The sequence below is a fragment of the Ruditapes philippinarum genome, unplaced genomic scaffold, assembly GCF_026571515.1.
Source record: "Ruditapes philippinarum isolate M1 unplaced genomic scaffold, ASM2657151v2 ctg20917_1_1_1_1, whole genome shotgun sequence".
Classification (NCBI taxonomy): domain Eukaryota; kingdom Metazoa; phylum Mollusca; class Bivalvia; order Venerida; family Veneridae; genus Ruditapes; species Ruditapes philippinarum.
Window position 1 is genome coordinate 1 of NW_026856440.1, and position 11,760 is coordinate 11,760.

Here is an 11,760-nt window from a genome sequence, read left to right on the forward strand (position 1 = left end):
TGTTCAAGTTAGTTCAGATTGACTGTATAAAGTTACATTCTTTAAGTTTAAAAAATATATTCATTGTTAAAGCCATTATTCTATTTGAATTTCAATAGCCATATTAGCATCCAGCTTGTATTTATATATATATCTGGTTACATGGGTATAGGTTTCATTATTTGATGAGCCAAAAAAGGCAGTAATAAGCCCTTATTAGACTTTAAGAAGAATGTGATTTTGGAATAAATTCCAGCCATTAGTTGAAGCCTATGCCATCAATAATATAACAAGATTTTACACTGTCGTCTGCTCAATTAGCTATCTTTGTAGGGGAGGTAACTCTATGAGAATTTTGATTTAAGGCCATACTTGATTGTCTCCCTTTGTTCATGGTTTTGTGATATTTTTATTTTCTTCAGTACAACGAAATATTTCAACCATACACACATTATTGTGTAAAACAGAAGATGTGCACAGATTATATGAAGTCTCAATATACAGAAAATGATCTCTTCAAGTCATTTGTCATCGTAAGTCTAGTTTTCTTTGCTATTTAGGTTTTTGTTTGGCCCTGAAAGTTTTCATTGTACAAAAAAAGAACTTTCAATTATTTCTTGAATGATATCCTAGATATATTTTTCTTTGGTACCTTGAATGAGTTTTGAATTTATCAGGTCAAAATCAAGGTGACTGAGGATTGAAATAGATACTTCATTTATAGTAAGACTTTTCTCTACTGGAACCAAATGTGAATAGCCTTTGCCACTAGTACATGTAGTATAAAGCCAGGCCAGGATGCACATCTGTGTGGTGGCTTGACTGTGCTCCGGTAAATTCAATGTGACTCATGCCGTGATTCAGAGTGAAAACTACCAACACCACCACCAACCGTGCAGTTGTGCCTGGCTCTTTACTATTGTCTGACTTACTTCAACATTTTATTGATATCCCTAAAAATAATAATGGTCAATTTCATTATGGGCAAGGCTATTTTAGAAATTTAGCAGGACATACACTTTGACGTTACAAATAAAAAAATTTGTTATTACTTTGGAAAATCTTAAAAAACTTGACTGGAAAAGAAATATATTTTTATATTGTACTATAATTAATATACAGTATATAACAAATATTAATAAATATACATATTTTACACAATTTCAGTGGGCAGAAGCTCAGAAGCAGTGTAACAGATTAAAGTTCACGGATCTTCTTGTAAAACCTATGCAACGTCTTACTAAATACTCTCTATTACTACAAGCTATACTCAGGAAGACAGATGATGACCATCAACGTAGAGACCTCTTAGAAATGGTGAGTTAATTGTTTCATATCCATAGAAATGGTGAGTTTATTGTTTCATATCCATAGAAATGGTGAGATAATTGTTTCATATCCATAGAAATGGTGAGTTAATTGTTTCATATCCATAGAAATGGTGAGATAATTGTTGCATATCCATAGAAATGGTGAGTTAATTGTTTCATATCCATAGAAATGGTGAGTTAATTGTTTCATATCCATAGAAATGGTGAGATAATTGTTGCATATCCATAGAAATGGTTAGTTAATTGTTTCATATCCATAGAAATGGTGAGTTAATTGTTTCATTTCCATAGAAATGGTGAGTTAATTGTTTCATATCCATAGAAATGGTGAGTTAATTGTTTCATATCCATAGAAATGGTGAGTTAATTGTTTCATATCCATAGAAATGGTGAGTTAATTGTTTCATATCCATAGAAATGGTGAGATAATTGTTTCATATCCATAGAAATGGTGAGTTAATTGTTTCATATCCATAGAAATGGTGAGTTAATTGTTTCATATCCATAGAAATGGTGAGTTAATTGTTTCATATCCGTAGAAATGGTGAGTTAATTGTTTCATATCCATAGAAATGGTGAGTTAATTGTTTCATTTCCATAGAAATGGTGAGTTAATTGTTTCATATCTATAGAAATGGTGAGTTAATTTTTGCATTAAAATTATCCTTAAAGGAACTCCACTCAGGTCCTAAAGCCTAAAAACATAAAATTTGTATTTCTTAAATAGATCAGCTGGTGGCACTTAAAAACAGAAGGACAGCCAAAAGATGATGATAAATTTACTGAGAAATATATTGAAAATCGTATTTTTGTACAACTTTGTATCCCCATTTCAGTGAAAAGAGTTGCAAAGTGTTTCAATTTTGAGTCATTTTTCGCAATTAGAATTGTCATATAAGCAATTATCTGCAATGCACAGGAGCTAAATTATAATAAAGTTCATTCTGTTTAATTTTTTCTGCTCGCATAACTATTTGGTCTACATTTTTCATGACAAATTTTAAATGTTTTTTCTTATTAGATTGCTAGTGTGGACAGGTTTGTTCACCATGTAAATTCAACATTACACCAGCAACACGAGGAGGAGAAGTTGCAGGCAATTGTGGATAAAATAGAAACTTACGATGCTGTTGATGCGCCTAATGATGAATGTCTCAAGGTAAATTAATAATATCTGTCTTACGTTATGTTGCCGTTTCGGATCAGAATATTTGTCCAGAGGGGATGGCCATACGAGGCTTGCCATATTCGATGATATTTTGAATTCTTTACCTTAAAAAACAATTTTCCATGGAAATTTAGGTCATTTCATCGGTAACTATTTTCTTACAGCAACGAATGAAATTACAACACTTACTTCATTCATAACGGTAAAAAATCATGTCGCACGGCATGGGTAAAAATAACGGAAACGCTAGTCTGATAATTGCAAGGAAACTGCTTTTTAAGGCTGCAACAATTTGTGTATATTACATTTACTTACTTTGTATATGGAAGTTTAGTTGAGGTTTCCAAAAAAAAAAAAAAAAAAATTCCAAAAAATAAGTTGACTATTTAATTAATTCATGTTGTACAGAAAATTGAGCCACTAGTGTGGTGCTATTATTTTTTGTTTGTTTCTCATTTATGGCTTTTGAATACCAGATAACTTTTTACAAAATTTTAATATGTTACAATTTTGAACATTTCAGCTGATAAAAATTTTAATATGTTACAATTTTGAACATTTCAGCTGATACAGCCATATAATAGTAACTTTAACTTGACGGCCCCGATGCCAGGTTGTGATGCCTCCCAGACCCGAGCCCTTGTCATGCAGTCACCACTCAAGATGAAAGAATACCAAAACAGGGTAAGTTTCTCGTCATATTCTTTTATTTTTATTAGAGAAAAATCTTTTGCTGCTTAAAATAAAAATTCCTCTTTTCTACTTTTGTACAAAATGTATTACTGTTTGTAAACAGTAATGGAATTTTATTGCAAATTTTTCATTTGATTTTACTTGATTGAAAGTTTTAGAGTTTATAACAGATAATTATATTTTATGCTCAAATGAGTCATCAAAGATAACAATTGTCAGTTTCTCATGTCCATTAATTATTCAAATTTTCCAAGATTCAGCTTAACAATTAGTATTACGTGTCTGATTTGAATTTTAGGACTGTAAATTGTGAATTTAAAATATGGTTACAAATGATGAACAGGCTGACCAAAAATGCCGTACATGCTGGCGGCAAATGATTCACAGCTGGGCCAGGTCATACATGTGGGGGTAGGTCTTGAAATGTAATGGTAGCTTTTACTGTACAGTAATGAAGAATGTTAATTAGTTTTTGTATTATATCATATTATAAAATAAATATATTTGTGTATTATAGATGGACGTAGAAGTGATGTTGTTCACAGATTTAATGTTGATCTGTAAGGCCAGCAAGAGGATGGATAAATATAAAATAGTAAAACCACCAATGAGAGTGGATAGAATTATCACACATGAACTTAAAGATAAAGGTAAGACATAAAAAATATTCATTCTTTCTTTTAGTATAATAACACTTACCCGCCTAAATTTCTTGATGGAATTGCCCAGTTTCCATTTTTGGAACTGTCCATTATCAGTTTGGGGGATCTAAAGATGAAAAGTTAAAATTAGTCAGTCCACAGAGGTGTAGAGCCTGGTCAGAATGCATGGACATGTAGGCTGGCCTGGCAATGGCTAAATACTTTAGGTTTAAGCAGGGTATGGGTAAATGTTAATTTTATAACACTATAAAGACTTATTGAAAGATTAACTTCCTATGGGACAAGAAAAAAAAGAAAAATATTTTTTGGTTCATTATTTTTTTTTATTTTGATGTTTTCAATGAAGACAAGGGAAGTAACTCCAACTTTCATTTTCCAGAATGATTTTCTTTAATTTCATTTTAAACGTATGTTTAATTTCATTTTTAAACATATGTGGCAAATTTTTTCCCCTACTTTTAAGTAGTATCCAAGATGGGTTATAACTTTTTTAGTGGTGTAAAATTGTTTATTCATGCGAATAAATGTGACATGTTCTTTTCTTCTTTCCAAGGGCAATAACTCTTTATCGTAAAAATTTGACAAGATGTTTTACTGGTATTTTTCAGGTGTGTTTCTTCTTATATATGTGAATGAGTATCATGTACCCGTTTCGTCTTTCACCTTCCATGCAGATCAGAATGCAGTACAAATTTGGATAACTCATATACGCAAAGCTCAGGTGAGTTCTCGATTTTTTGTTGTCTTAACTGAGATGGTTCTTTTTTTAGAATTTCGAGGAAAAAAAATTATGATTAGGGCTTTGCTTCTAGTATTTGGTTACAAGGCATTTAGTCACACCAGCACTGTAAAGGTATTGCTTTTCTTTGACCTCTGTTTTAAAAACACAAGTTTTCTGTAATTTTCAACTTTGTAGATGGAATGTTTTGTTGATTTTTCAGCTTATTTATTTATTTATATATGATAATAAGATTTATAAAACATTTTTTTGGGACTTAAATCCTATAAATTATGTTCATATCATAAAGAAACTTTGCAAGCTTTACAGGTGTTAAAAGTCTGTCCTCAGATGTCCCTCAATTCATATTTTTAGGCTTAAGTAGAACCGCTAAGCTTAGATATTTATATACAAAAGAAATATTTTTTTACACCGAATCCAAAATTTTGACTTCCATCTGTTTTACTCCTTTTTCTACAAATTTTGCAGTTTATACGGTCCAAGATATGAAATTGGATGTTACTTTTTTACAAAATATCTTTAGAAATCTAAAAAAATTGAATTTTTAATTAATACTAAATAGTCATTTGCGTTTGTTTTCTCAGGACTTGTATAGAGAAGCTCGTATGGCAACGACGTCCAGTGAGAAACCAACTTTCCCACAGTCGGAAATTATAACGGAGGAAGTAATTGGATATACCCCTCTAGTGTATTCTGAAAGTGACACAAATCTTCCCCTCTTACAACTGACCCGTTGTGCTAGTGAAGAGCCTGAAGGTCAAAGGTCAGAGGACATGTCCTCACCTATAAATAGGTCAAGGTCATGGAATGAAATGTCAGTGAATTCAGATGCCCCGATGTATAGTACGGAAGTGCATAAACATGTTTATCCCGCAGGAAATAAAAGTGCGCCCCCTGTGAATAAGGGGTCGAGTGGAACATTAGACAGTGATCAAATGTCTAAAAATAGTAGCAATCATACAACAGTGCAATATTCGCAATCGGACCCAACAGTGTTTAGCCAGTATATAGGTGATGATAGACTCCGTGTACCTCATATGTCCATCTCTGCAGGTAACAGTGAAAGTGACATGTCTACGTTACGGAATTTGGTAGATGAGAATGTCAAATCAAAGTTATAGCAGCGGCGGCAGTCTCGAACGGAAAAACGCTACTACACTGCAGATGCAATTCAAGAGTTAAACAAAACACAAGATCGTGATAATAGTATTTATAAACGTCTAAGTTGGAATTTTCCAAACGGCGAAGCTGCGGGAGACCGACACGGGGTTCTCAAACACAAAACAATGAGCTCAGACTCTGTGCGTAGTTTTCATAGTTCAAGTGGCGTGTCCTCAACGGGTTCGCTGCATTTGAGCCCCGAGGGTGATATATGTGAAGAAGATAGTGATTTAGGAGATTACGATAATGATAATGAAATTGAAATGGACTTACCTCATGATATGAATGAAGACAATATGCGAGACCTATACGGGTCTCATAAATCCAAATCCACGCCTGATATTGTTAGTTTGATGCAAGATTTGAACACGACGGACATGAAGGATGGAATATGTTCGATAGACCTTCCGTCGTGTGACGATCCAAAACAGAGATTATCACACGCACAGCTTGTACGCATGAAGAAACAGTTGTTGCTCAGCTCAAATGTGGAAGCAAGGTGAGGGCATTACTTGATTAATTTTCTAATAATATATTGTATTTTTGTGTTTATTATTAGTTATATAAAGACTTTTGAAAGATTATATGGCCCTATATAAACCATTGTTTAGAAATACTCACCTTATATTGCAAACAACCGTTTATATTACAGTTTTATAACCTGTCGTGAATATTTATAACAAATTTATAATACAGCAAACTTCCTAAAAAAATTTAGAGAAATAAGTGAAATTTTTTTACAGCTGCAGCCTTGTATATAAAACTATAAACATCACAATTATCCAATGAAAAGCGACATTACAAATGAGACAAATGAGCAGTATAATAAAATAAAATATAAGGTTGAATTGATCATGTTGAAAAGTTTTTACTCCAGTTAATAGCATTATAAGTCATTTCTTTTTGAAAAATAGTATATGAAATACCTATATACATATATATTTGAATTGTTACAGGTTTGATTGATAGATATTTTTAGGCATAAGAGCTTTCTTGTTATATAAATTGTAGACTCTTGATGCAATGTCTTATGCACATTTCTATTTTTATCTTTTAGTGAAGTGTGAGCTGAGATGAAAATTTGAAAGGAAACCCAGTCCATTGGATAATCCCATGACTATATAGACTGTGATACAATTTTAGTTCAACCACTATATACTTACACAGAACAATGTAGGAGAAGCAGACAACCAAATTTTTTATATCAATTGAGTACCAGTCCATTGTATTTTTATGGACAGTGTTGTGTCCTTCACATTCCATAATTGTGCTTGCAGAAACAACAACAACAGCAGCAGCATTTAAAGCTTATTGATACTAAATGGAACCCCTGGATTATTTGAAGGGTTCTAAGATTTACAAAAACTTGCTGCTCTGAAACAAAGTGCTAGACTTTAACAAACAAAATGCCAAGATGTTTGGCCTTGAATTTCATGTGTTATATTTCATGTGAACATTGAAAAAGAGAAAGTCTATTGTTACAAACCTATGCAGAAATTTTTGGAGACAATATAACTTCTCATATTTCTTCAGAAAAATGAATAAAGTGATTTTTTTGCATATAGGGCCTTTAATCTAAACACTCAGGACTGTGTAGGAAACAATATCGCGATTTTCAAAATTAAAGGCATGTTCATTCCTTTAACCAAAATGTGTTATGTTAATATTTGGTTTTATGTATAGGCAAACTATATATTTATAAGTGTACAAGGCTAACAACTTTTATATTAAAAGAGAACATTTACAAAACTGACAAAAGGTACTAGACCAAAATAATGCTCTGACATCATAAAATCTACATGTACTTGTTATTGAAATGTAGTAAGAAGTTGTTTATGTATTTACAAATTGTTCGAAGTAATATGCATATGTGAATCAGCAAACAAATTACATAAGAGACAAAATATTTGAAGTAACAGACATAATATTTGAAATAACAAACATATTATTTGAAGAAACAGAAATTATTTGAAGTAACAAACAAGTTATTTGAAGCAAGAGACAAGTAATTGAAGTGACAGACAAATCATTTGAAGTAACAAACAAGTTATTTGAACCAACATACACATTATTTGAAGTAATTGAAGTAAAGACATGCTGTTTGAAGTAACTGAAAAATTAACAAAAGTTACAATCTTTACTATCTTGAGCTTTAAATATTGGTCACGAACTATGATTTTTTTATGCTAGGGAATCAAAAAGTAGATTAAAATTGAACTCTTTTTCAGAAATTGAAGTCTTTTTCAGTAGATACATCTGTTTGAATTGTGTGTCTTTTTTTAAATGAATCTCAAATAAACAGCTGTCATAGATTTGGTCTGAAACTTAATTTTTTTCATAGTCTAGCATGTTGAATGGAGATGAAAAATGTATTCGGTTGTTTTTAGAGGCGGGGAAGTAGCTACCAATTTGCATTTCTTTATTCTCAAAGTGATCAGCTGATTTTATACCAAAAGTTCTTTATTATTCTTGTTCAATATGTGATACTTATCTTCTCTGTATAGTTTAATGGTCAACGTACAATAATAAATATAATAGTTGTTAACCTCTTTGATGTAATATTTTAACACAGTCAGTAGGGTCATAATGTCTCAAGTATAAAACATGTACAATATAATAGATCTTAATATATTATATTTATGCATTAACATTATTTGTTGTAATATCTCGTACATTTAAATCTTATCCGGCTATAGAACCCGCACTGTATACTATTTGTTTTAAGTGTTAAATAAGTTTATAAAGTTTTTGTCTGTTTTGTTCTGAACTGTTTTGTTACTCTTTAGATGAATAATTAATTGTTAAAATAATAAATTAATCATTTTATATATAAGCTGTGTTACAAGGTATTTTTTTAAAAATTTTGAAGACTAAATGCTGCAAATGCATAGATTTATTGTAAAATTAGTGCCACTACTACTTTGGGAGGGGAGGTGTGTTGGTTGGCATACAGATTTGCCCTTGTCTGTCATCTTTCTGTCTGTAGATGTCACAAAAAAAGTGAAATGCAGGAGCATCTGTGTCCTATGGACATATTTCTAGTTAATTAAGAATTGTTCTTATCAGAAAATTTGTCAAGTGTACAATCTAAGTGAGCAAATGGTAGTTATTATCCCTAATTATAAAAGTAATGTTAAGGGTAAATTTATATTGAAAGAAAAGATAAAAAAACATCCACATATCTTCAGCTTAGTGCAGTAATAGGTTAAGTCCTATTGAAATTTAATAGAAGTTAACCAGTTACTGCACTAAGGTAATAATAATAGTCAGATTTTGCTTATCATATGCAAATAACCTCTTGAAAAGTGAATAAGTACTTATATTTCTTTGGAAAAAAAAAGAGACTACAAACATATTTTCCTAAAAGTTGAAAATTTGAAATTTTGTCAACTCAATGTATGCAAATTTGATTCAAACTTGTTCAATTCAAGATAATTTTTGGGTTGTCTACCTTATGAAGTGATAAAATGAATATTGACATAACTGTGCAGGCTTTTTTTTAGATACAAACTCTGTACCACTTCAGTTTTTATAGAAACAGTATGTTTTCTTTTACAAGCCTTAAGTCCTTTTATAAAGATTTTTCCTGTAATAAGCAGTTTATTTGATGTCTTTCTGGTTTTACGTATCATTCCTTTTGTTGCTCATATTTCTTTTTTACATTTTACACTTTAAAGAAGCATCCTTTCCGATTTATGCATGCCTCCAGATTTATTTTAGCGCGGCATTTAGATTGAGTGGTTACAGTCTGTGACTTTAAACCATTTGCCCCACACTGCTGTGAGTTTAAATCACAACAAGGACAGCCATTTATTTTATAAGATGAAGCTGTCAAAATAGTTTACAGAACCTCAATGGTTCTACTTAGATGCACATTTATTTTTGTGCCTGAAAAAATGCACGGGAGGGCATCTGAGGTCTTCCTCCTTCAGTAAACCTGAAAAGTCACCATATGACCTATGCTGTGTTGTTGCAAGATATAAAAGGCCCCCTATCCCCCAAAAAATTAAAGGTATATTACAATATAAAATTATACTTCCAGTCAAAAGACTTACTCCTTTATAAATTAACATATCATGAAAGAAAAGAATAATATTTTAAGAAAATTGTTAGCCAAATGAAAAGAAGCTTTTTTATTTCAGTTTTTAAATGAAAAAAGTGCATTACTAAACTTGTGCATTTAGGAGCACCTGCATTTTTTTAAAACAATATTGTGTTAATGACCAGTGAATTTATATACACGTGTATTAGTGTTTTGGGGAAATCGTGCATTAACACGTGCTATAAACAGTACTGTTATTGATAAATGTGCTTACACGATACAGTCAGTGATAAACATTCTGTTAACAGTACCATTATTGATAAACAGGCTGTTAACATTACTGCTATTGATAAACTTCCTTTAAATAGTACCAAGATTGATAAACATGTTGTAAACAATACTAATATGAAAGTGCACGTGTATTGATTAACATATTAATTAACACGTGCATTGACATGACATGAACTGTTGTCTCAATTATGAATTGTGATGAAATTCTCTGTGTAGCATATTATTGTTACGTTACTATACACAAGTGTTTTTGTGTACGTTTTGTTGATTTATCTATGTGTATTAGTTAATTAAACGCTGTTAATTGTATTATCTAATTAAGATATTTATTATAAAAATTGTATAGCATTTTTAAAAATAAAAAAAGTTTGTTTATATATTGCGTTGTTTTATTATTTTATTTATATTTTCTCCAGATATTCGTTGGTATATTAATGATAAATACCTGTCAAGCCTATAGTTATTTCACATTGTAGACAGCCAATTTTGGCTTAGACAGCCAATTTTGGCTAGAGAAAAAGACACACCAAGAAAACAATAGAAATCATTGTTTTCCAATGCTTATAACATCTTAATGGTTTGGCTACTTCTGCAGCTGTCAAGAGGCACAATAAAGCTAACAAGGGGGCATAAATGGCCTAAATCGATCACCAAAGTCTAATTGCTCAAGTTAATTTAAACATATTCATTCTTACAAATATTGATAAGGTTTTTCTTTGACCTATGGTGACCTAGCTATCTTTATTCACAAGATCACATTTAGAGTGTGATTCATAAAGATCGAATAAAAAAAAATGTGACCCCCACCGTTTTTTGCCACCAACAGGGGAAAAGTATCCCCACTATATCGGGCCGCAATATGCCTGATGGTATATTGCAAGCTAGGCTCCAGCAGTGCAGTCCAGACGCTTCTGTAAAAATAAATGAATAAATAATAATAAAAAATAATGGTAATAAATGACAGTGCGAGTGATGATGAAGGTGGGACTGAATCCACATATGTAAGACCCATAAATGCGTCAAATGCACTCAATGACGTTTCTTCAGAAGAAGAAAAATATGACACCAGTGACTGAAAATATGTACTCTCTATGGAAAAACAACAACTGTACAATGAATTTAACAATCACACTGGCGAAATTAATGAAAACCTTGCCAGCAATATCAATTCCTAAAGGCCTTCCATAAAGACACTTTTGAACATTTTCCCAAGGTCAATATTGAACTATAGGAAGATGTCCCGTCAGAATCTGTGAAATAGAACACGAATTTGTCAAAAATCCAGGGATTAATAGTAACATCGTACTCACCGTTTGTTGAAATACAACAGAAATGCCTAACAAAACAGAAAAAGGAAATAACAACAAATAAATAACAATAAAATTTCAGCAGCTTTCACAAAATTAACTCAAACTCGACGAGAGAATTTCAAATCGGGGATTGCATAACGAATTTAAATCTCGCCTTAGCAGCACAGACAATTAATAAACCATCATCTTAGTGGATATATGGGGATGAACTCAGTAACACAATAAAACAGATCATTAACACCAAGGCTCTGTTGCGAAACATACAATAGGTCAGAAAGATGAAGCTTCATCAAGCATCGCAGTTACCCTTAATCACCAACGGAGGAAAACAACCCTTGCATAAGAAGCCTTTTTGGGGGTGGGTGGCGGGGGCAAACGTCGTTT

General features: G+C 31.7%; 1 pseudogene; it reads left to right on the forward strand.

Moving 5' to 3' along the window:
- Positions 1–389: 389 nt before the first annotated feature.
- Positions 390–10,443, forward strand: LOC132746544 (pleckstrin homology domain-containing family G member 5-like; annotated as a pseudogene).
- The last annotated feature ends 1,317 nt before the right edge of the window (positions 10,444–11,760 follow it).